The sequence below is a fragment of the Dryobates pubescens genome, chromosome 10 (genome assembly GCF_014839835.1).
Source record: "Dryobates pubescens isolate bDryPub1 chromosome 10, bDryPub1.pri, whole genome shotgun sequence".
Lineage (NCBI taxonomy): Eukaryota > Metazoa > Chordata > Aves > Piciformes > Picidae > Dryobates > Dryobates pubescens.
Window position 1 is genome coordinate 7,851,187 of NC_071621.1, and position 27,517 is coordinate 7,878,703.

A 27,517-nucleotide genomic window follows, 5' to 3' on the forward strand; every position below is an offset into this window, starting at 1 on the left:
AAGAAAAAGGAGGAGGTAAATCTACCAAGAAATAATTTGGAGTTGGTTTGGAAGTAGAGAGGTAAAGCAGGAAAACAGTTTGTCTTTGAAAGGGAAACAAAAAATTGGGAACAGTCCATTGTTGTAGGGAAACAGGAACAGCCTGTTGCTGTGGGGCATCAGGAACAGGTGCAGGTGAGATGATGCAGGAGCTCTCTAGATTGGTGTGCGGTGTGTTCATGTCGAGTCCTGGATGCTAGGCTGGTATTAAACTATTACACACTGACCATATTACATTGATCTGCACTGCCCCCTCTCACAACACCCCCCCCCCCCATCACTTTCAGGATGGGCGCAACCCATCACAATATCCTACACCATTCTTGCTGCATGACAGAAGTGGGTAATGCTGGGATCTATGAGTGGGCATTGCTCAGTTTTTGACTGTCTCTGCTCTTGCTCTGGACGCATGGCAAAATTGGAGAGATCAGCACCCGGACCTGGTTTCTCCCGGACCTGCCTACCCTGGGGTTCTGCTTCCTGCCTGCTGCTGGAGTGACCCTGCCTGTGCCAAAACTGGTCCAGAAATGAAAGCCAAAATGAGAGCCCAGACTGCTTTCTGGTTACTCTATTTAAGATTTTCCTTGACAATGTGTCCAGTGCCAGTATATACTGGGCGTGAAGAACCCAGCCAACCACAGTTCCAAATCTCAGCATGGGCTTCTCCCATGAGTGAACACATGTGAGGGACTTCAGCTCCTGGTGGGCAAAATGAGCGTCTCTTATACCTTTCCCCCCAAGTCCCCAAGGGGAAGGGGAAGGCAATTTCAAGCCTTTGTCTTTCCCCATTCAAACTCCACTGATGGAGGTGGGGGAAGGGAGGGTTGGAGCACCCCGTAACATAAATGTACTCATCATGACCACAAAGTGATTTACATGCTCAAGAGAAGATTCACTCACTGATGCAGCCTGCTGCACAGCATACCTACATTTTAAAATAGATAACAATTATTTAATAATAGAAAGTTTTGTTGTATTTTTTTTGCATGAAAATCATCTCTATGTGTCTTAACATGATGACCAACTTTCTCCTTCTGTCTTTCAAATCAAATACTGTATCTTGAAAAGAAGTGGAGATCACATACAGGCATTGTTTAAGCCACAATTTAAGGGCTAAGCAAGGTGGTGGCAATTATCTTAAGTATTCTACTGACTGCCATATTTATTTCATTGAGCTTGAAGCCAGACTCATTAGGTGGTGGAAAAGAATAAAGAAAAGCCCTCTAAAAAAACATGAAAAAAATGACAAAGACATTTCCTTTCTTTTATTTGCAAGTCCATGGTGTCTCAAGAGTCACATTTTTGAGATTTGCTGAGTATGTCACTGCTGGCTATTAAAAGGCACTAGTAATTCTGCAGTTACATTGTTCATTTATCGTTGTCTTCCAGCACTTCAGAGCATAATTGTTTTTTTCTGTCACATTTCAAATAATTCAACACTAAATGTGGTTTGGTTTTTGTTTTTTTTCAGTAGAGGGGGGAGGTTTATGACAGCCATATCCTGATAATACAATGAATCGTATCCTCAGGGAATGCTGGGAGCTCCTTTTAATTATCTGTGCAACTGGGGTCCAACTGACTTTACTCCCTTCACAGGTTCCATTCAGATTGTATTACTTTGGGCCAGACTCAGTGCACTCAAATAAATTACATTCGTCAATTTATTGCAAGTGATGTTCTAACTCCTGGGTGTCTGTAGCACCTACAGCTGTATTCTGAGCATGTGCTGTGGTGTTGGAGTTGACTTGTGCTATGGTACTCAGTTGATTTGAGTTGAACTTGAGTTGAAAGCTCTAGTGTCAAGAGGAAACACAATTACATCCAGGCTGTGATATGTAACAAGGCCTTTTGCCCTCTTTGCTCCCTGTGTTTGTGTTTTATCCTTGTAGAGGACATAATTTGCACATAGAATCTGTATTTCCCAAATAGGAACATCATAGATTTAGCAAGCTCAGCTATAGAAAGAAACCAGTAGGCTAAGTATGCCCTTGAGGTCCCTTGTAAATCTGTCTTATATGGGTTTATATGGGTTAAAAACAGAAATCCCACAACTCTAAACCTGTAAGGAGCATATGGGACTAAACCAACTGGTTTTTTTCTCTGATTTAAATCTACAGTCTTCAAACCTGGAAAAGGGCATTGGTTATCCTACAAGATTTAAGTGCACACAATGAGCTTTGAGAAAGTTGCCAAAATCAAATACTAGCCTTGGAAGACTGCATCAATGTTAAAAAAATTATGACATTGTAGATCTAGTTAATTCCTTCCTAATAGTTCTGTTTCCAGAAGCTTGAGGATGCTCAGGGACCATGTTAGTTTTAAGTTTGTCACCTTCCCTCAGAGAAAAGTTCCTATTTTTCTTCAAACACTAGAGTTCTGACATTAAAATGAGATATAAATTATAATATACAAGACAGATTTTAAAGTTCCCTTCCATTCTGCAAAACTAATGTAGCTTTCTACAACACTGACAGCAAAGTGTCCATCTAAGGACAACGGGTTCAGCATCTCACAGTATAAGAGACTAAATCTTGTCTCTCTTGATGTGAATCAACAAAGATAAAATCACCTTTGCTCCTTGCCCCAGACAACAGCTGATGTGTACTGGGCAGATGCCACTGGATAACAACTTTCTGGAATGTGTGTAGATAAGATCATCCCTACCCATCAGCTACCCCAGAAAGGAAGGATGTTGAAAAGGACAATGGTTTCACCACTTGGACACATACCTAAAAAACTGTAAAAAAGACCTGAACAGCTACTGGCTCGAGAGAAGGAAAAGGCCCAGGCAATGCCACCCTGAAGAAAAACAGATAAAATACCAAGAGAGAAAAGGACAGACACATCACCACGTAGACTGGAAGCAGACCAGGAGAAACCCTCTCTGTGTGTCCTAAGTTCCACCTGCTGCAACTCATGGAGCTGAAAAGGCTGCTCATAGAAGGACTTGGACTTGGACTTCGGGTCCTTCGGCAGAGGACAACACAGCCAACAAGGCAACACTCTTCCTCCACAGACCCAAACCATCCTGGGGGATGGGGGGTGGTACACAAAGAACTTTCATGCAGAAGAATGATCATATATTTCAGACAACTTTATGAAGAACCTCTTAAACACTCAGTTTTGCGTGGAAGTTAATAATCAATAAAAGGCTATTAGGAAATAATTACAAATATGGAAATAACCACAGTATTTATTTTAAATGCTCAAGGTGACATGCCCTGTTTCTCTGCCAAAACTGCCTAAAGGCTTAAAATGAAATGTGAGCCTTCTTTGGAGATCTGAACCAGTGTGCAGGTCTGGTTTTGGTGTTTGGTCCCTAAAGGGAAGGATTTTGTTTGAGTGCAGCTAAATTATAAAATTATACAGATAATCGGATCCTTAGGGGAAGAATAATATTAGTAACTAAGGTTAAATGCATATTTTAATTTAACTATCCAGTAAAACATATATGACACCTTACACAAGGTTTTAACCTTCCCTGTGGGCATTCTTCTGCAATGGACTCTTTCTCCCACCTAGCACATTCTCACCAAAAAAGCCCTCTGTATTTAGAGATGTTCAGCATGACTTTTTGCCAAAGAAACTGACCAAGGAATTAATAATTAAGATTTATGGTTAAGAATTAACAGCTCACTTTTTTTGGACTTCACAAGTGCATTTGGGCAATTATTATCCATGCACTGTATTCAATGGCAAACAGTATATTCCAAACTGGGCTTGGGTGAAATATGTAATGTCCAGTGTAGAATGTAGTGCTCACCTGTATTCATGGTTTTTAAGACAAAAAATCAGTTGGTATCTTGGTTGAAGCTGTAACATCTCTGGATGGAGGACAGAATGTATTTTACTCCAAAGGAGTAAATAAAAACACTTGCACAGAATTGGAAGTTACATAGAAATAATATTTTTTAAAGTAAACAAAATACAAATGGTACCAAGGTAAAAGGATATATATATTCAGAAATAGCCCCGGCTTAGTTCCCACCCAGCCAGGACCCAAACGAGACTTCAGCTAGGCACCAAGCTAGTCCTCAGTTATGCATCAGAAATATCCTCCAGCCAGCCAAACCTCCCTCACACTGCAAGCGAGGCAAAAGCCATGTGTCCAGAGAGAGAGAGTGCCTTGACCCAAAAGTCTGCTCCTTATACATGGAGATGCAGGACAGGGCATGGAATAACAATATTACAATATCCTGCGCCTCCCTCCTGGGACAGACTTTTCCACCTCCTTGGGAGGTCTACTCTATGGTTATACCAATTAACCCTTATCTTCCCTTAACCTACAACTGTTTGTCACTCCCACGGGGAGATTTTCTAATCACATCAGCATTTTGAGCACGTTTCAATGTGACCAAGACACTGAGTACAGCTGCAATGATAGCAATGTGCAATATTATTTGTGGCTCATTTTTTGGTACATATCTATTTTTTTTCATATTTACTGTTGTAAAAAGCTTTTCTCTGTGATTCTGGATGTCTGAACTTACTATTCGAATGAGGTAGAAGAAGTCTTTTTCTATTTTAAACTGACAATAATGTGCTCACCCATTTGTGTAAACTCGCTTCACCTATCCCAATGATGTCAATGAAAATGTGTTACTGACTAACCTTTTTTATTTGCAGAAGATTTTGAATTTATATAAAATTTGTCTGAAAGTAATTTGTTTTGTCTATGAAAGATTAACCCTCCCAATTTGTTGCTACAGTGGGATGCTCCCACCTCATTAATCCTTCACATCACTTCTTCCTGCAAACCTCAGAAGTGCCATCCCACACCACACCTCTCCTGCAGAGCTAGCAAGATGACTATGCTGTGTCTGAGCCAGATACAGAGAGATAGGGGACCAAGTCCTTCAGTCTTAGTCCTTCTCACCCTCACCACACTGTAGCCCTGCTCTTAGCAAGGGCATAACACAGTGATGTTGTGACAGTCAGAGTGGCTGGCCTATACCCCTATCCAACCTAGAAATACAGGAGGGAAGTAGGGCTGGTACATTCTGGCTCCTTTTCATACAGATTCAGCAGACACAGCCCTGCCATTTTCTCCTATTTATAACCTTAATTTGCTCTATCTGAAATTTATTCAGGGCCTTCCCACCACCTTCCCCTCCTGACAGTTTGTTCCAGAGTATTGCTGTTGCTGAATTTAGGATCATTCTGCCAACTTACGGTCTCCCTCTGCTTATGGTCAGTTTAAACTCATCTATTCCTTGTTCCAGTATTGTCTTTCATTCTTCCTTACATGTCCCTCTGCCTCTCTGGAGAGCTTTCACCATGATTTCTTCTGGCCTAGATGTCTTCCGATCAGATCAATCAATTATTCTAATCTCTAGAGTAATAAAACCTTCATTTTCCTACTATCTTAACATCTTCTGAGCCTTTTCCAAAGTCAATTAATCTTTTTTAATCATAGATGACAAAGAAATGTATGCATTTAATGAATTGTATAACTGACATTGCAATAGAACTCAGATTTCTTTGTCTCCTCAAACACCTTAAGATATGAATTTTCTTTATTATATGTAAGTTTGCACATAATTATAGAGCCTCCCTTTCTACTAAAAAGCCAACCTTTTTGTGAAAGATGGAGAGGTGAAACTGTCCTATATCTTGCAATGTTTGTTTTGTCAAAGAGAAAAGATTAAATTATTAAAGCTAAATGCAATTTATAATTTTCCTGGCAAATATACTTGTAAAGTTGTGGTCATAGAAGTAACAAAAAATCTGTTGAAAATAAAATGCATCTTAATAGCTTCCAAAAATCTCACAAACACTTCATAGAAACTTGTATAATAATTGCAGGGGGAAATGGGGAAAAGAGGACGCAGTAAAAATGGCATAATGATCACTTGCTAATTTCGGTTACTCATCCCACGGGCTAATTGACCCTGTGCATATTCCTCTGTGTTAATCACCATGCATTGTATGTTATAATAGCTAAGAAGACCAGCGTTTTCTTACATTGCTATTTTTAGTAGGCTTTACTGGGTAATGTTTGAATCCTCTGATAACCAGTGAAATATATTTTTGCCAGAGGAATTTTATGCCTGTTTTCCTTGCCTGTTTAATTGTTGTGCATAGCACAAGGAAAATAATGCCACCTTAACTAGTTATGTTATGACTTGCAAATAATGTTATGTTTGACTTCCATGTGGAGGTTATCTGAGATGCTGAGTGAAACATATGGACAGTGAAAAAAGATATAACTGTCTTCCAGTGAGATAATTTTTCTTTCATAGTCAAGGCTTTTTATTCAAAACTGCAGAATAACTGCAGATTATTGTGCCCTGCAGACACATTAAGGATATTTCTGCAGACACTAGTGGAAACCTGATATTTTAATCTAGCCCTTTCTTTAGAATTATATTCTCCTTTACTCAAAGTCCACAGTCTCCAGCTGTGTGTAGTTTGTAAGCTGGAGAGTATGTTATTACAACTATATTCAGCAGTATCTATTCTATAATGAACTTGTAAAGAAAAAGATTGTAGTCCAGTAAAAATAAACCCTTTTGAACAGTGAAGAAATATGCACATAGAACTTTGTGCTAAGGGTTGATCTGTTTGGTTTTGTTTCTGTGAATAGATAATAAAATGCACACCACAAAGTTTTTCTAGGCTTGGTTTATTTCAAACCTGATCCTATAGTAGGAGTGATGAAATGAAATATGGGATTGAGCAAAATGATACTCAAGACAGGGAAAAAGATTTCAGGCTATAAACTCTGTGGCAATATATCTCAAACTTCCTCATGGGGATATGATTTGCTGAGGAGGGTTTCTCAAAAGACTAAGGAAAACTGTTTTCTGGTTAAATATTGGCTTCTCAATGTCATACATCATAAGCTTAGAACTTGAGCTGAAAATTAACCATTTTTTTAATACAGTTGTTTAGATTCATTGATTGATTGTTAACTGTTTGTGACAGTCTGTCCCTCTCAAGATGTTTCCTGTAGTGCCTGCAGACCTGCTTGTTTAATTTAATCTATTCCTACAGTAGCAGGAAGACAAATTCCTTGACCAAACTTCCTTAATACATGCATGCATGCCACATTAGATAGAGCGACTATCCAATCTATGAGGACTTACCTTCCCTAGCTGAGGTTAAATCTAAAATGTCTTTAGTATTTATGGAAAAAAGCACCTTCTGGTTAACATTTTTATTAAGAGGTTCTGTCTAGATCTCTAGACCAGTTACTCTCCATAATCTTTTTCATCTTGAGCTGTTCTACAAGTTTAATAATCTTAAAAAAGATTGTACAAAATACCTGTCTGGATTTCACATATGCTTAATAGAATTCCATCAAAAACCTGAACGAATTATGACCACTTTATTACAGACACTTCAATTTTTTAAAACAAATTCCTGAAGAATGAAGCAATGGTCCTGTTATCAGTGAGTCAAAAGACACAATAGGTCCTCTGCTTTGTGTGGAATGCATAACATTAATGCTTAGTGGTAATGTATGAAAAAAATGCATATTGTCTTTAGAAGTCAGGGCACATAACCCTGCAAAGATTCTTAACTGGGTATGCTTTGTATGCTGCAGCAGTTGCCCCTAATTAGTTCTACGTGATGTGCAGTTTCCTGAAATCAAGGAAAACCAATAAATCCTCTAATGGTGTTGCTTTTGAAAGAAAACATTTAATTAAATGGCCAAGGGGAAAAAAAAAATTCCCAATAACCAAGCTTGGTAATAATAAAGCAATATCTCTACCTAAAGTGTTTCTGAAGAGACATACTCCAGGCTGAGCAGGGACAGTGGTGTTGCCAAGCAACACTTATCTTGCATTCTTAAAATTAAAATTATTTCTCTTTGATTTTGCAGAACAATGGGGTTGAAATGGAGGGGACACAAAAGCGCTTGAAGTGAAACAAAGATCTAGAACGCTTGGTGGTTACTTACTGTCTATGTAACTGAGTAATGTATGAACATTCCTGTTCTGTGGCACAAAGATTAAATTATTGTGGCCATCACCACAGTGTGTGAGCAGGTGTGTATATCAGATATAGCACACCAGCATTTCTGTGTAGATCTATCAAATCAAATTTGAAATTCTGGGGGGTTTATTTGTTTGTTTGTTTAGGGTTTGTTTTCTGTTTGTTTTGTAATCACCAAATAGTTCTGTGCTAACACAGTTATCTTTCTGTCATATATGTCATGATGGACAGGGATTTAAAGTGTTGATAAGAGGTGGCTAACAAAATGAAGACAGGAACAGATGATCACCTCTTATTGGCATCATGACACCAGTTGCAGTCTAGAGGACCTGCTCCTTCACAGTGTTACCCAAAGAAATCAACTAATGAAGTTAGTTGGGTGAGCGTTCTGAATTTGAAAACTAGGGAGAAGTCACCTAATACCCTGGAAAACAGAAGTATAAGGAGACTTTTCCACAGCTGCATGAGGAAGGAGACTATAGAGACCTTTACAGGCTGAAAGCTCATGCATAGAACTGGGAGTCGCAACAGAAATATCAATTGGGGATTTACAGAATCAGAGTGTTAGGGATTGGAAGGGACCTCTCAGAATCATATGGTTCAACTCATCTACTACAGCAGCATTGCTTGAATCAGGTTGCATAGGAACCTGTCCAGGTGGGTTTTGAATGTCTCCAGAGAAGACTTCACAACCTCTCTGGTCAGCATGTTCCTGTACTACGTTGCCCTCAAAGTGAAGATATTTTTCCCTTGTGTTTAGGTGGAACTTCCTGTATTCTAGTTTGTGTTCATTGTTACTTGTGGGCACCACTGAAAAGAGGCTCCCTTTCTCCAAAAAAAGGAAGATACACTCTATTGTTTTTCTGCCTCTCCATACTGCCTTTCTGTGGGTGAGAGGTACTGGTTTTCAGATTTCCCAGAAAAGGTTATGTGATGTATTTAGTCTGATAAATCTTGAAGAGAGACATTTTCTTGGCTTTAGAGAAGTAGGGACTGCACAAGAAATTTGGAAGAGATTTAGGAGAACTGACAATAATTTTTTGGAAGTAGAAAGTTGATCTCTTATCCATTTCTAGAGACACAAAACTAGAAAGAGATCTCAAAAAATTCCCCAAGCAGGGGGCTGGATTCAGCTCTGTATTGAGACATTAAATTCCAGGTATGTTAGATGTCCATATATGAGATAGATGCCTAAGCTTCCAGGATGGAGCCATACTCCTCCTCCAAGGATGGCTCAAATGCCAGTGTTTTGTCACCTGAATATTACAAATGCAATTGTAAAGCAAATAGTGGGATTAATCTCAATACCTTTCAGAGTTTCAAGGGTAGGAGTAGGTTTCAGTTGCCACCCATAACTGTCCAGGGCCATTCAGACACCCAGTGTTGCCTGAGACTTCCACACAGGCCAGTTAAGTATGATACAGGACCTATAGAAGGATGTATCTAGAAACACAGTGAAATAACGGTAGATTCAAAATGCTAACAGGCATCTGTGTTTAGGTAGCCAAATTGCATCTTAGGTGTCTCTGTCTAGGCTAGTCCCCCATAATTCTTTTATAGTCTATAGAAGGCCCTCTAGAAGAGTGGTATCTCATATCTGTTCTGCATAGCTCTTTTATCTGAGGAAAGATTACTTAAGAAAAGCAAACATGAAGAGTGTATTCTTTTAATAATATCAGTACCTGTAGCTTCTTCAAACTAGGAATATTTCCACATGAAGCGGTTTTTAACTGGCTTCAGTTCATGCAGCATGTGGACTAAACCTGCACAGGATATTTTTGAATGAAGCTCTAGAGCTATTTATTTTGGTAAAGAGGAATAAAAATGCCTGAAGAAGTGATAACATAAGAGTCACCTATGGTTTTAATGACTACAAATATTATTGTCGTGCCAAATGTCAGTCACTAGTCCAGTCACTAGTGGTGTGCCCCAGGGATCAGTACTGGGCCCCATGCTCTTTAACATCTTTATTGATGATCTGGACGAGGACATTGAGTCCATCACCAGTAAATTTGCTGATGACACCAAGCTGGGGGCAGGAGTTGATCTGCTGGAGGGTAGAGAGGCTCTGCAGAGGGACCTCGACAGGCTGGACAGATGGGCAGAATCCAACAGCATGAGACTGAACACATCCAAGTGCCGGGTTCTGCACATTGGCCACAACAACCCCATGCAGAGCTACAAGCTGGGGTCAGAGTGGCTGGAGAGCAGTCAGGCAGAGAGGGACCTGGGGGTGCTGGTCGACGGTAGACTGAACATGAGCCTGCAGTGTGCCCAGGTGGCCAAGAGGGCCAATGGCATCCTGGCCTGCATCAGGAACAGTGTGGCCAGCAGGAGCAGGAAGGTCATTCTGCCCCTGTACACTGCACTGGTTAGGCCGCACCTCGAGTACTGTGTCCAGTTCTGGGCCCCTCAGTTTAGGAAGGATGTTGACTTGCTGGAGCGTGTCCAGAGAAGAGCAACAAAGTTGGTGAGGGGTTTGGAACACAAGCCCTACGAGGAGCAGCTGAGGGAGCTGGGGCTGCTTAGCCTGGAGAAGAGGAGACTCAGGGGTGACCTTATTACTCTCTACAACTACCTGAAGGGAGGTTGTAGACAGACAGATGTTAGTCTCTTCTCCCAGGTGGCCAGTACCAGAACAAGAGGACACAGTCTCAGGCTGCGCCAGGGGAGGTTCAGGCTAGATGTTAGGAAAAAGTTCTATACAGAAAGAGTGATTGCCCATTGGAATGGGCTGCCTGGGGAGGTGGTGGAGTCGCCATCACTGGAGGTTTTCAGGAGAAGACTTGATGGGGTGCTTGGTGCCGTGGGTTAGTTGTTTGGGTGGTGTTGGATTGGTTGATGGGTTGGACGCGGTGATCTTGAAGGTCTCTTCCAACCTCGTTTATTCTATGTATTCTAAATTTGCACTGGATAGGTCAATAAACATCCAAAGCAATGAGCTAATAAATCTTAATAGCCTAAGACAGAGTGACATTTCTTATGCTGACACTATGTCATGCTCTCTGATCCACTGTGTTGCTTGCACTGTTGCTAAAGGTCAAAAATATTTGTGGTCTCATTTCTCTGAAGTTTGTTTCTGTGATGATGTTTAAGCAAACCTCATTAATGAGGTATGAACTGTGAATAACCATGAAGTAGTGTGTATTTACATAACAGAAGGCAGGATTTACAGATGTGAAAGGACTGTATTGCCTGAATGTCACAGAATCATAGAATATCTTAGATCATTGGATCCAGCTCCCTGCTCCTCACAGGACTACTTATTATGGCTAATAATTATTACTACTAATAATTATTACTAATACTAATTACTACTAATTACTAATTACTACTAATAATTATTACTATTAATATTATTACTACTTATTATGACTAATAAGAGTCTCATCCAGATGCTCCTTGAATTCTGAAAGGCTTGTGCTGTGGTCACTTTTCTGAAGAAAAGAGAAAAGAGCCTGTTCCCATGACTGACCACCCTCATTTTTTCTGAGATGCAGACAACACAGCTATAACTGTACGAGTGGAGGTAGCTTTCCATAATAATTTTAAAATTCTGACAGTTTTCTTCAAAGCCCTATAGAAACAAATCTGAGGTTAACCCCTTTTTATTTGTGAAGCTAAGAGAACATTTCTACTCTTCCAGAAATTGTTAATGAGGAACTTTCATGACCTGTTCTGATTATAAGCTGAAGATCATTTTCACATTTTATTTCCTAAAAGGAAATAAAAGAAAGCTGAAAGGAAAACTCATACATTCCAACTGAGAACATGATCCTAAAAGAGAAAAGGGGTGGGAAAGGAGTGATAGTGTACCAAAGGTTGAAAGGTACCATTAAAATGCAGCTAATATAGGAGAGAGCGCAATTAATATTTCTAAGAAAGCTTCTATCTGCTAACAGCATACAAACCTCTCGAATTTTTTTCTTTCACCATAAAAAAAATGATGACTGATGCATACTACTGATTGTCTTTCAACTTATTTTAGATACCTTCTCAGTCTGATTCTCAGTTGAGATGGGTTCCTTGGGAGAAAGCCCTTAAAAATAAAGGGGTCCAGGAGGGCTGGACCTGCTTCAAGAAAGAGCTGATGAGGGCTCAGGAGCAGGCTGTGCCAATGTGCCGGAAGAGGAGCCGCCGGGGCAGACGGCCAGCCTGGCTGTGTAATGAACTTTTAATAGAACTAAGGGAAAAAAAGAGGGTGTATAATCTTTGGAAGAAAGGTGAGGCAACCCATGGGATGTTTAAAGAGGTTGCTAGGGCCTGTAGGAGGAAAATTAGGGAGGCAAAAGCATATTTGGAACTTAAACTGGCCTCTGATGTGAAGGACAACAAAAAGTCCTTCTATAAATATATTAATAGCAAGAGGAAGGGCAGGGACAACCTCCACTCCTTGGTTGACATGGAAGGAAATGTTGTAACACAGGATGAGGAAAAGGCAGAGGTACTTAACACCTTCTTTACCTCAGTTTTTACTAGCTGGAAAGAACGTCTACCAGACAGCTGGCCTGCAGAACTGGCAGAGGGAGCCAGGGAGCTGCATGGTTTCCCTGTGTTCCATGAGCAAGTGATAGGAGCTCTCCTCAGCAGCTTGGACCCCCACAAGTCCATGGGACCAGATGGGATCCATCCTAGGGTGCTGAGAGAGCTGGCAGATGAGCTGGCCAAGCCACTCTCCATTATTTTTCATCAGTCCTGGCTCACTGGAGAGATCCCAGCTGACTGGAAGCTGGCCAACGTGGTACCCATCCACAAGAAGGGCCGGTTGGATGAGCCAGGGAATTACAGGCCTGTCAGCCTGACCTCAGTGCCAGGAAAGATTACGGAGCAGGTCATCCTGAGTGCAATCACACAACACTTAGAGGATGGCCAAGGGATCAGGCCCAGCCAGCATGGGTTTAGGAAGGGCAGGTCCTGCCTGACCAACCTGATCTCCTTCTATGATCAGGTGACCCGCCTGGTGGATGTGGGGAGGCCTGTGGATGTAGTCTACCTGGACCTCAGCAAGGCCTTTGACACCGTTCCCCATAGCAAACTCCTGGCCAAGCTGTCAGCCCATGGCTTGGATGGGAGCACACTGCGATGGGTTAGGAACTGGCTGGAGGGCCGAGCCCAGAGAGTGGTGGTGAATGGTGCCACATCCAGCTGGCAGCCAGTCACCAGTGGTGTGCCCCAGGGATCAGTACTGGGCCCCATGCTCTTTAACATCTTTATTGATGATCTGGACGAGGGCATCGAGTCCATCATCAGTAAATTTGCTGACAACACCAAGCTGGGGGCAGGAGTTGATCTGCTGGAGGGTAGAGAGGCTCTGCAGAGGGACCTCGACAGGCTGGGCAGGTGGGCAGAGTCCAACGGCATGAGATTTAACACATCCAAGTGCCGGGTTCTGCACATTGGCCACAGCAACCCCATGCAGAGCTACAGGCTGGGGTCAGAGTGGCTGGAGAGCAGTCAGGCTGAGAGGGACCTAGGGGTGCTGGTTGACGGTAGACTGAACATGAGCCTGCAGTGTGCCCAGGCAGCTAAGAGGGCCAATGGCATCCTGGCCTGCATCAGGAACAGTGTGGCCAGCAGGAGCAGGGAGGTCATTCTGCCCCTGTACACTGCACTGGTTAGGCCGCACCTCGAGTACTGTGTCCAGTTCTGGGCCCCTCAGTTTAGGAAGGATGTTGACTTGCTGGAACGAGTCCAGAGAAGAGCAACAAAGTTGGTGAGGGGTTTGGAACATAAGCCCTACGAGGAGAGGCTGAGGGAGCTGGGGTTGCTTAGCCTGGAGAAGAGGAGACTCAGGGGTGACCTTATTACTCTCTACAACTACCTGAAGGGAGGTTGTAGACAGACGGATGTTGGTCTCTTCTCCCAGGCAAGCAGTACCAGAACAAGAGGACACAGTCTCAGGCTGCACCAGGGGAGATTCAGGCTGGATGTTAGAAAAAAGTTCTATACAGAAAGAGTGATTGCCCATTGGAATGGGCTGCCTGGGGAGGTGGTGGAGTCGCCATCACTGGAGGTTTTTAGGAGAAGACTTGACGGGGTACTTGGTGCTGTGGGTTAGTTGTTTGGGCGGTGTTGGATTGGTTGATGGGTTGGACGCGATGATCTTGAAGGTCTCTTCCAACCTGGTTTATTCTATGTATTATTCTATGACCTTGAGTCATAATGAATGCCCCTGAATCGTGTTTAGACACATTCCGAAGTGGACAAATCCCTTATGTTTTATTTATATGTACCTGGCTTGGGTTTTGGTTTTTGTTTCCTTTTTCTTTTTTTTTTTCCTTTTTCTTTCTTTTCTTTTCCATCCTATCTTGTCTTCATGACTTTAATGAAACAGTTATGTCCCCAGTAGAGATACTAAATGTATGACATTTGTAAATGCCAGTTTAATAAACATCTCTGGAGATTCTGTGTATTGTCATTGGCTTGACTGAACATTAAAAGAATGAAAAGCAACTTCTCCTTTCCACTTACAGCTTAAGAACAGGTATAACCTATGAACCTATGAACCTATGAAATTATTATTACTCTCTACAACTACCTGAAGGGAGGTTGTAGACAGACGGATGTTGGTCTCTTCTCCCAGGCGGCCAGTACCAGAACAAGAGGACACAGTCTCAGGCTGCGCCAGGGGAGGTTCAGGCTAGATTTTAGGAAAAAGTTCTATACAGAAAGAGTGATTGCCCATTGGAATGGGCTGCCTGGGGAGGTGGTGGAGTCGCCATCACTGGAGGTTTTCAGGAGAAGACTTGATGGGGTGCTGGGTGCCATGGGTTAGTTGTTTGGGTGGTGTTGGATTGGTTGATGGGTTGGACGCGATGATCTTGAAGGTCTCTTCCAACCTCATTTATTCTATGTATTCTATGTAACAATGGATGCTCCGTTCTGCTGATTGTCAAGAAATATAGGGTACCTTCTCCACCATAATTCCTGTTGATTAATCTTACAGAAACATGCATTTAAAGTTCACCTATCTTTTTCAATCACTTCTTCCAAATACTGTAAGGTTTTTTCACTTGGTTTTTGTGAATTTTAGTCTAACTACAAGGGCAGGTTTGGCAGTTAGGTTTTGGGTTATTTTTTACTAAAAAGAAAATTACAGTTTTCTTTTGTTTCTAAATCTACTTTTCCTTATTTTTAGTTCAATCTCTCTGACAGAACCAGAGTAAGATTTTTCTTACTGCTGCTTAGGAGTGGCCATAAATTAAATGGTCACTTCTGCAGGCTGTAGAGAAAGAGATCCAACTTCTCTGGGTGCATCAATGACATTTCTTGGGCTGTAAAGGTGATTCTAACTTTCCAGAGTGAAGCACCACTGACACAAAGCTGCTGATCAGGATAAACCTTAAGTAGCAGTACTTTTAACAGGCAATACTACGAATCACAGACTTTTTCAAGGTCACTGTTGACTAACTAGAGAGAAAAGAACAACTGTTGATGTGCTAAGGGAAAAGGAACTTCTGTGGGTTCCTTCTGATCAATATACTACAGTATTGCTATCAATGTGAACTTGCTGGAAGAGGACTGTGAGATGGAGCAGCTTTTGCAGTTTAATGTTCAATAATGTCTGCCAGGTGGTGAGGAAATAAATGTGAATGAAACACTGGAGAGCATCAAGCATGAAGGAACATGCAGGAAAGTGTCATTCAGCATGAAGGAGTAGCAAAAATCATAACACAGAGCCAATGTTGGAAACAAAGCAAATAAACAGGGAAATAATACATAACTGAAGTGCCAATAAAAGCAGAGATTGTCTCAGACACCATTCACCTTCATGCTACTGTAAAACTTCTAAAGCACGAAAGGTAACTATCATTATCTGGAATTTACATAGAAACAGAGTAGAGGTGACCCAGGACAGCAGCTGGGGACTTTGGCTGGGCAGAACAAGATTATAGTTCAGAACTTTGGGGTTCCCAACAGTTCATACCCTCTTATACCTGAAAAAAAGAACAAAGAAAGATTTTTAAAAACTGCTGGATGTAGTGATGTGCATTTCTTAAACCCTAAACTGTTGGAATTTCCCACCACCTCTCCCCCCGCCACTCCCCATCTAGAAAAATGCCCCTACATGAGAATATGAGGTGATGGAAACAGGGATGAAACTTACCAAGATGGCTCAGGATAAATTCAGGGAGGAAATTTGCTTAAAAAAAAAAAAAAAAATCACTGTATCATGCTAATTATATCAAATATCTGTCCTTTAAAAATTCCAGCATCTCTCTGCTGTGATGCAAAAAAAATTTGGGGGAACAAGAAACATTTCTGGGAACCAGCCATCAGCATACTGAGTTGAAATATTAAATTCAGAAAGAATGCAAAATCTGTAAACTGCCCCCCTAAAAGCACTTTTGACTTTTATTCAGGGCTTTGGTTGGTTGGTTTGGTTTTAGTTTGATTAAGCAGTGACTTTTGGTTCTGTCTGTTAAGTGAGGTGACTTCTTTCTGTTTCAAGCTTTAGGGTTTCTTTGTGCTATCCGTTAATGAAAAAGCAAAACAGGAACACAGAACTCTCTGTTTTCCGAAGGAGCAAAGGAACAAAGTCCATCAGTTCATGGAGAAAAAGCAAAGCTGCTTGGAATAGATCGAGGCTAAGCACACCACCAATTTACATTATACATTTTGTAGCATATTGCAGCACTTAAGAAAAGCAAACAGCTTTCCTTTGCCTCTGAAATGAAGGTAATGATTATGCTCAAGAGTTGAAAAGCCTGAGCAATTAAATTGCATCTAATTTGAATGGTTTCTTATGTAAGCTGCATTTTAGAGCTGGTATGAGGAAGCTGTCAGTAAAGCAGGTTCAACTGCGTTCTTACTTCAGAAGAAGAGAAAATATTCTCCATAGGGAGATCCCATTAAATTCAAAGAGGCAATGAAATCTGTGTCCCTGAGACCCTTCCAAAAAGATTACTTTGTGTACAGGTAACTCTCCAGAGCAACAGGGTGAGCAGCAAATCAGAGCAGAGTCATGACTAACAAAATTAACTTTTTGGATCTTACAAGCAAGAGCCTTTGTGGTATCTAAAGATGAGCCTTTGTTGTATCTAAAGATATGCCTTGTGAGGAAAGAACTGGAAACCAGTGACACAGGTCTTGGAAAGACTGCAAAATATGACAGTGATACGGAGGAAAGCTAAGAAGCTTGGCTGTAAATGCTGTAGCTGTCTACTGCAATGGAGCTGATTGTGGCAATGAATCTCTCAAAATCCTGGTGAATTGTCATCCAGCCTCAGAACAATGGTGAATCAGAAGACAATGGTAAAAATCATGGGAAATCTCACTCTTCTCAAATGGATCTGCACACATGCTCCAGTGCCCACAAGCAAAGAAACAGAAAAAATTGCAAAAGATTATAATAATTCAAAGTACAGACTTTTATTTGACTGTCAATGAAGAAGCTGTGCAAGATAGCCATGATGAAGGTGGTTGAGGGAGTTTCTTAGCTCAAAAGCTATAAACGGCTGCTCTTACATTTATGAAGCACATGCTGAGCACCTTAATGAAGCACAATGTATTCTTCAGCTGGGATGAGACCACAGTTTGAGAACAGTTAGCACCAAAGCAAGGGTAGGAAACATACCCAAAAGCCATAGGATCTGTTCAGCACCAAGTTTTAAAAACCGTTGATGCAAGCAGTGTGCTGGCTTTAACAAACTCTGCTTAGGACATCACAAATTGCAATCTGCAGCATGCCTTGATTCATATTTCTAGCTTCCCCACCAAATCAAATGAGTGGCAAATAGGATGTGTTTTCAGTTGCTCGTTGTTCCTCTGCTAAGAAAACTTAAATTGATTTTATACTTTTGAATGAAGCTAGTACTCTTGTAATCTCAGGTGGTGTGCTGGTTTAAGCTGACTGGCCCTGCTAGGAGGGATGAGAGATGGGGGATGGAGGAACGGGGCTAGAAGCTGTTATTCTACACTGCGCTAACATCATTCTCACTGCATGACAGGAAGGGGTTGGATGGAGCTTATGGGACTTGAAATATATTTTATAGCTTGTAAAGTTTCCTGTTCTGAGATTTTTGTGGGGTTTTTGTTTGTTAGTTTGATTGTTTGGTTTTGGGGGGAGGGGGGGAGGGTGTTTGGTTGGGCTTGGGTTAGGTTGGGTTTTTTTTTTTGGTTGGTTTGGTCTTTTATCCCCTAGCTTCCAAGCTGGGGTGCATCCTTTTTTTCTGGGTTTTACTTTGTGCAGTTTTGCATTCTGTTGGTTCCCCTTTGTGGTTGTGGTTCCCCTTTTGGCTTGAGAGCCAACCGGGACCAGCATTCAGGACCACTCCCGTGAGCTCTCTGCCTGGCTTTTCATTATTTCATAGAAATATTTGTAATAGTTACTTCTAATCAGAATGTGTTTTTCAAGAAAATCTCAATGTTGTACCTTTTCACTTTGATTTCATTCATGTCCTGGAACAAGGGAAATGTGCAAATTGGATTCCTTTCCAGTGAAACTAAAGAAAAGGCTGCTAAATGTTAATGTGCCAGTATCTCAGTGGAAGAGTTTAAGTAGGGGGATTGTGACCCCTGGACTGAATGATTGAAAGATGAGAAACTGCTAGGAGAGATGAGATAAGAACCACCTGTGGTAGCTTAACAAGTAACTCTAATAAATAAGATAGAAGCCAGCTGCACTATCCTAATAAGTATCCCCAGCCAGTAAGAAGAGGAGGACATTAACCAATCCCCTGCAGCCACACCAAGAGGAAAGCTGTGAATGTGAGCAGCATGAGGGCAGTCATTAGTCTTGTGGGCTTGCTGCCACAGGCAGGAGCTCTTGACCTGGGTGCTCCCTACTGCCTTGGCTTGAATTCCATCCCCGTCGCTGTAGGTGCTGCCCTGAACCCCACAGCGACAAATGGTGACCCTGACGTGATGTGAGGACCAGAGAATTCAAGCAGAAGTTATCATTGTTGCATGTAGAACTGCAAAACAGAGCAGAATAGGAAGAAGAAAAAAGGATGGAAATGAAGTGGAAGAAAAAAGGAAATGAAAAGAAAGGAAAAAATGGGAGGAAAAAAAAAGAAAGAAAAATAAAATGGAAGAAGAAGAAATAAGGAAAAGCATGAACATGAAAGGAGATGTATGTTTCTGCGTCAGTCTCTGAAGTAGAAAGTGTGCAAACAGCCCTTCTGGAGCAAAAATTGAAGCAGCAGCTTCAATCCCAGGAAGAGAATGAGCTACTGAAGTGTCAGTCAGAGGTACTGCTTGAATAGCGGACTGCACAACTCAAGGGTGAATTTGAAGCTGAGGAAAAGGTATCATTAGATAACACAAATTAGATATTCCTTTAGGAGAGGGGGAAGGCACAGGCTGCTCACAAAAAGGACCAGGAGAGGTTAACAGCCCAGTGAAACTATTGATACCTGTCTGGGTGAGGTGGGTGAGCCACTGGGATGGGTTCCAGTGTAGCTAAGAGCAGTGGGAATGCTGCCTTTTGGTCTAGAACCGGAGCTTTGATGTCTGTCTGGGTGAGGCAAGTGAGTCACTGGGAATACGATGGACCAAGGATAAGGCAGTGGGGATACTGCATTTCGGTCCAGAACTGGAGATTAGTAAAGGACAAAGACTTAGCCTGTCAGCAAGTACCAGAACAGAGAGGTTGAACAGTTAACAAATCACCTAAAGAAGGAACAGATAAATGCAGTGAGCTTCCCAAAGAGCAGCTTCAGAGAGATATACAAGAATGAAATGAAGCAATTGAGGAACTAGTGCAGGGTAAGAGAGCTAGAGCAAGCCCTATTCATCAGTGCAGAAAACTTGCAGAAGGTGGAGGAAAGAAAACAGTTTGGCACTGTCATAGTGAAGGAAGAATTACCTCTTGAAGGCACAACTGATAATGAAGTTAATGAAGATAAGGGAGCTTGAAACCTGGGTGGAATGTCTGAAAAGTGATCAAGAAGGTGTGAAGAGAAAAAAAGATGAGGAAATAGAGCAATTGAATTATGTCATTGATAAGCTTCAGCAGGAGCTGGCAAATATTGAAGGAAAAACAAAAAGGGTGAATTGTGGGGGATTGTGACCCCTGGGCTGAATGATTAAAAGATGAGAAACTGCTAGGAGAGATAAGAACCACCTGTAGTAGCTTAACAAGTAACTCTAATAAATAAGATGGGAGCCAGCTGTGCTACCCTAATTAGTATCTCCAGCCAGTAAGAAGAGAAGGACGTTAACCAATCCCCTGCAGCCACACCAAGAGGAGAGCTGTGAATGTGAGCAGCATGAGGGCAGTCATTAGTCTTGTGGGCTTGCTGCCACAGGCAGGAGCTCTTGACCTGGGCGCTCCCTAGCCCCTCGTCTTGAATTCCATCCCTGTCACAGTGGGTGCTGCCCTGAGCCCCACAGCGACATTTAAACTAGTCTGAAGGAACCCCTTCTGAAATGGATATTGTGGAGTTGTCAAGTACTCAGTGTCAGCTGTATCTCTATATATCCTATCCTACTGCACTGCATTGCTTATTAATGAAGCCATAGTCACAGGCCTTGAGGAGCAATGGCCAAGGATAAGTAGGAAGAAAAAGAAGCAACCATTGGAGGTTTCCTGAAGTTCCCTAGGATATCAAAGTCTGTTATGCAGTCGATACAATGAACGTACTCTCCAAAATTCCAAGTATGAGATGTTAAACAACATGAATCTTGTTTGTTTGAAGTGAGAGGTTGAATAGCTGCTCTGTTCTGTAAGAGCAGAAAAGCATTTTGTGGTGAATGAAAGGGGTTTAATTAAAAAGAAACCAAAACAACTGAACAAAATTTAAGTCAAGTTATAGTACAACTTGTTAATGTCATGGCTGAGCATGGTTTCATCCTGCCAGACATGCCTACTGGTCAAGAGAAAATCCCATTTTTAATGTATTTACATGAGGAATTGATTTCCTCAGACAAAATGGAACTGAACAATGTTTTGCAGATACAACAAAAGGTATGATGGACAATATTTGTTTGAACGCAGCATTCACGCTATCTTGGCCAAACACTACCCACCTGTAGGGCAGTGTCAGTCACAAGGGGTCAAAAACCAGGTAAGAGCTTAGGGCTATGAGTGAGTGACTAGTGCCTGGGCCTGAGCTGTGTCTGATCTTCAGGAAGAAACTTATTACCCTTAGCAACACAAAGTATTTCAGTGTGATTAGCTTAAGAGAAACTGATGAAAATAAGTCCACACTCACATGGGACTTCAATAATTTAAGTCTCCTTAGAGTTTGCAACTTTTGTGTAACACAGGCACTCCCAGAGGTACTGGGGACTGTGGTGTCTAAGCACCAAAGATGGCTCTACACAGAATCAGATCTTTCTTACTAGCTTGATCAGAGCATCTTGTGAATATATATTCATTGCTTAACTTTGGGCTGGAGTTAAGAATTAACAACATGCCCTGTCCACAGGCTACTAGCTCAAGGACAACGCTGTATTAACACAGTGATGCAACTTTTGAACCAGAACCACTACCAAACCTTAGTCCATCTCTCTGAAAAATTTGCCTTTGTGAAAAGTAAGTAGTTGGAATTAGATCATTTTGGCCCCCTCCCATCTTCTTCTGGCATGGTTTGAACCATTAATGAGTGCAGACTTTCTGTGGAAAGAGGCAGATGTGTCTACCTCATAGAACTTCTGTATCCCTTCATCAGTACTAGACTTCTAGTGAAAAAATCTGAATCATTGTTTTCTAGCTCTTTATTAGTGCCTTTCTTCACTTAATCTTCACAGATTTGCAGATTGTATTCGGTTGGAAGGGACCCTCAAAGGTCATCTTGTTCAACCGCCCTGCAGTGAGCAGGGGTACCTCCAACTAGGTCAGATGGCCTAGAGCCACATCAAGTCTGATCTTGAATGTCTCTAGGAATGAGGCCTCAGCTACATCCCTGGGCCACAAGTGTCAGTATTTTGCCACTCTCATTGTAAAGAACTTCCACCTTATGTCCAATCTCCAGTTTAAAACCATTGCTCCTTGTCCTATTGCTTCAATCCCTTCTAGACAGTCCTTCCCCAACCTTCCTGGATGTCCCCTCCAGATATTGAAGTGTAGCTATAAAGTCTCCCTGGAAATCTTTTCTTCTCTAGGACGAACAGCCCAAAATTTTTCAGCTTGTCTTTGTAGGAAAGCTTCTTCAGCCTTAGACCTCTGGACTCTTTTCTGGAGCCCCTCCAGCAGGTCTATGTCCCTCTTGTATTGGGATCCCATCACTGGGCATAGTACTCCAGGTGAGGTCTCACCAGAGCAGAAAGGCAGAATCACCTCTCCTGACCTGCTGGTCACACTTCTTTTGGTGCAGTTGGCCTTCCTGGTCATGCAAGTTTGTACTGAATTCACACTTTACAGAAGAATGATAAGATACAATTCAATAGTATATTGATACACTAAGCCACCTTTAATTTTCCTGCAACTTCCTCTCCACATCTCCCACAAATAGCTAATAATTCATATACTGTTTTCAGTGGCTTTTTTATATTTACTATTTTATGAGTTGAGATAAAAGATATTAGCTCTTTGAATTTTTGTGCTTCATTTTTTGGAGAGGGTCAGGGGGGTGCTTTGGCACTCTGACACTTGTCAAGTCTCAGATTTGTAGTCCAAACCTTTTGCCACAGACCTTTTCATGAGCTGCTCTTACAGGATATTCTTGTAACCGTCTGTTCCTCCCACTTTGACTTTCACCTTCCTTCTGCTACCTAAGCACATGGTTTTCCTTGCCTCCTTCCAGCCCAGCACATTCCTCCTTTTTTCTGTCAGTTCCTTCCATTTTCATCCCGCTCCTAAGCTCTGCTCACCTCCTGCTTTATCTTACTTCACTTTCCTGTTCACTGTCACTCTTTGTTTTCTACTTTCCTACTTAGGAAAAAAATGGGTGTTGACTTAGATGTTGCCCTAAGTGATGCTTTAATATTTTGAGACTAGTATTTGTTGGCACATACAGTCTTCCCAGTCTTCCATATTAACATCTCCCTCCCCCTAGTTCCTGCTTTTTTTATTTATTTCCATAATCCACATGTATATATTTAAATATATGCTAGTAAATAAATAAAAACAAACAAACAAAAGGTAGATTCTCATTTGATCACTTAGCTTTAAGATCTGGACTTAAAGACAATCCCCATTGTCATAACAATTATGATGATGTTGAAATTTGGCAATGTAGCTAAAGGACTGAGCAAATGTAACCATTATTTTCTTTGCTCAGGAAGTAGGATGAATCTAATTGAAATAGTTTACATATTAAAGATGGAGAGAAATTTCATCTGAGACACAAGGCTTAGTTCTAATTGCCCTCTGTGCATCTCGCAAATGTGTCTTGAATATGAAGTGACCATTGCTCCAGCTGCCATGTTAATGTGGCAGGAAGATAGAGAACTTCCTAGTGACATGACAACACTTCTGCATTATCTCATATAAAGATTAAAAATAGTTTTCTTATGAAAGGGACTTTGATGTTTGGATGCTATTTTTGCAACTGTTCATCAGCTTCTCTTCATACTGATTACACTTTTTAGTTAATATATACAAAAATTGTTTCCAGCCAAGTACTAATTAAAGCTATCTTTATGGACAAATAGGAAAACAGAAAGAAAAACAATATAAGTATAGAGTTTTGTCTTTAACCGTTTCATATACAACTCGGAAATGTCTTCAGGGATTCATAAGGAAAATCTGCTAATAATTCTTTGTAATACTTTGTTATCTGAGGCACACTAAGATCCATGGATTACAATACTCAGATAATGTAAGTATATAAGAATTAATATCTCTGTTTAAGTGGAGAGGAAACAATTGTTTCAGGCATATATTCTGTTCTTTAGTTTCAGAAAAAAATAAGGTTGTAAAGCCAGTTCTGGAACCACATAAGTTCATGCATTCTTCTGTTATCAATAAAGTTTTAACACAAATTTGAAAATGTTGCCACTCACTTGAATTGCTCTGAAATAAGATTTTTTTGTGCTGTTCAAAACAAAAAGTCTACTTTGTTTAAATAATGTCTCACTTGTGTAATGACTTCTTCATTTTTAGACGGATTTCATGAGGAAATGTGTCTTACAAAGTAATCATGTGTTTGGGTATTTTCTGGACATTTCTTCAACTATGGACCAAATTCATTCACACTGACAGATCAGAAGAGCTCTTACAGTTATTAAAATAGAAATTCATGTGAAGAATAGAGAGATCTTAATTTGTTTTCTTATGGGAGAAAGACCAAAGAAGCCATTGTCTTTGTTTTCTTATCAGAATCAATATATGCTTTGCTGTTTCAGTTGTCCACAATTTTATTCCAGTGTGATTTTTCCACATGACTTGTTTATCCTCTCGGCCCTTGAATAGATTTGTGTAGATATTATTCAATACACTCTTCATCAATAAGCACATTCTTAGGTCACATTGAGTTTAATAGGACTTACCCACAGGGTGTCTTGAATTGGCTGGTTCAAAAAGGGGTGCAAAAAGAAGGGTGACATGAAATTCCTGTTGGCAGTAGTGTTGGATGGGTTGAAGCAGCTGATGAGTATTCAATACAATGCTGATGTCAGGCCAGCTTCAAAATGTAAGTGCTGTCTGGAGCAAAGTAGAAGGGGTCTTGAAGTTCAGATTGTAAAATGTGAGGATTCCTATTTCAGTTGCTACGTCTAGTTTCTGGGTTTTGAGGGGTTTGGTGGTCATTTCCTGGGCTGGTTGCTGCATGCTTGGGGGGAACAGTTTTATCACTGGCTGCTGCTGCTTCTGCTTTTTTTTTTTTTTTCTTCTTCATTTCTCTGCAAACAGACTAAGGCAATTGTGCATTTTATTGTTTCACTAAATTGCTTATCTCAATCCAGAAGCCCTTTTGTGTTACTTTCCCTCCCATCTGTGTTGGAGGAGGGATGTTTGGGAGAGGGGGCCATGCTAACCCCAGGTCAGTCCGTTATTTAGTACCCAACATGGGGCTCAAAAAGTGGGCTGGAGATAACAGTGTGGGGATGACAGGAAGTGAGATAACAAGAGGATTTTTGAAAGAGTTTTATATATGTTTTTTTCCTGTGGTATGTCCACTGTGCTGATGCATTTGCTATCTAGAGATGGCATAAAGTCTTGTGCACTTGTACTATTTGTGCTCTCTGTGGTGGTTCTTGTCACTTCAGGGGAAAGGATCAGTCCTATCAAATTTTATTTGCTTGAATATGCTCACCATGATAAGGTGTTTAAGGTGTTTGTTTTTCTGGTTACCCTACATAAGATCTTATGTATTTCATGCATTTGTACTCCCTACGGTGTCCTTTTTGGGGCTGGCATGTTATGATTTGATTATTACACTGCTTAAGCATGTGCAGTGTCATCATTTATCAGTAATCTCACCCAACTGGAAATGCCTGAGAGATACAAACCATTGTGATGTGCTGGGCCCTGGTCCATGTTTAGCGAGCCCTTCTCATCACTGTTCAGCGTATTTCAGGGTGAGAGGAGGCCTCTGAGCCTACAGACAGACCAAAAGGCATGGCAGCTGCTCTGGAGAGCCAACTTGTACCAGTATCTGTTGCTCCTGTAGAGAAAAGGAAGCATACAAGGAGAGCAGTTCCTCTGGCAAAGGATGAAGGTGAATCAAGATCATAGGGCTGCAGGAAGAGACAGCAGTGGTCATCTGGTCTTCATCTCTGGCCTTGGAAGGTGGCCAAGGACAAATGGTGAATGAAATGAGTAGCAGGCCCCAGCAATGCAAGGGATATCTCTCTTGCTCTGTACAGGCCTGTGTTTCAGCTGTGAAGAAACTGTCCTGAGAGATCCACAAACTCAAAAAGAACATGTCCTCTTCCCCTCCTGTATGGTTCTCTGTTTCAGCTACTAGGAGCAGTCACTTCTCTGTCCAAGAGAGAGAATCTGGGAAGCATGACATACCCTGGGGTTTTACTTACATGACCGTGGGAAGGACATGAAGAAGTGAGATGGAAAACCCACTGCAGCCCTAGCTGCGCAAGTATGTGAATTACAAGAAATCCTCCCCATCCTCCTCAGTTTCCAGTGGAAAGTCACCTACAAAGAGCATAAGAACTGATACTACTTCTGATCCTCCTGAAGGGACATCCACAGCACCTTCTCAAGATGCAAGTGATTCCAGCCAGAATCAGAGCAGCCCTGCCTCCAGCCAGGTGGAGGAGAGGGACAAATGGGTTTACTGGACTGTAAGGATCCAATGGCTTGGCAAGTTGAACCCATGAAAGTATAAAGCTTTAGAAGATACAGGTGCAGAGTGTACTCTGATGCATCAAAAATAAGAGGAGTGGAACCCATCTGGTATGACAGGGGAATCCCAACAGCTGAGTGTGCTGGGAACAGAACACCAGAATTCAAGCCACAGTTTGCTTTCACTTGGAGGGGTAGGAGTCACTGGAACCAACTGCCCCAGAGGTGGAAACACAGCCCTACCGTGTGTACTGGTCATGGACTGAGCCAGGTTGGAGCTCCAGAGCATCTGCAGTAAAAAGTCTGTTGTGTACTGCAAGGTGATCTTATTTTGAGTAAGAATAGACAGTGATTGATATATGATGTAAATTGTATAACATTAACTGCTGCTAGGCATGAGGTAGATGGTATAGAATACGGAGTGGAGTATGTCATGCGTTGAATTGAATTTGCTGAGGAGTATTCGATACAATGATGCCTTCATGCCAGCTTAAAAATGAAGGTGTTGGCTGGAATAAAGTATCATGGGGCTTGAAGCTCAGACTGTAACATACAAGGCTTCCTGTTCCAGTTGCTGCTTCTGGTTTCTGGTTTTAGGGGTGTTGATCTTTCCTGCTGGGCTGGCTGCTGTGTGTTTGGGTGGTGGGAACTGTTTTATTGCTCACTACTGCTCACTACTGCTGCTCTTTCTGCCTTTCTTTTTTTTTCTCCTCTCTGCATTTCTCTGCATGTAGACTAAGGTATTTGTGCATTCTATCATCTCATTAAGTTAATAATCTCAACCCAGAGTTTTTTTCTGTGTTACTTTCCCTTCCCTCTGAGTGGGGGAATGGGTGCTTGTGAGATCAGGCTGTGTAAACTTACAACAAATGATTTTGTTCCAAAGCTACACAGGGAGATGTAGTGTTAGGGCACGTTTAGATTTGGAACAAATTAATGAGGTGGAAAGTATAAAAATAGAGCTATCTTTATTTCCCCAAAACCCTGCCCCAAAATTATGTACAAAACTGGTTAAATTTTATTTATAGGTTCTATTTGGTTGCAAATTCTGCAAGGATGCTTAAGGGCAACTTTAGTACAATTTAAAGAATTCAGAAAATGGAAAAGGCTAAGACACAAAATAGCTTTATCCCACTTACAAAATCAGAGGCAAGCCAGGACCCTAGGGAAAGCCAATGAGTCAGATTTTACTCACAAGGACAAAGTAGGAATTTGGAGGTGGCCCCTGGATCTATTCTTGGTGGCAGCCTCCAGAAATGCAAGCTTTATAATTCAATTTGTGGATCACATGGCATAAATCCAAAGGAAAAAGGACCTGACAAAGTTAAAGTGTCCTTAGACATGGCTCCCACAAGGCAAATCTTGTGAAGCAGGGCTGCCTTAGCAGCACAAGAGAAGCCGCACTGC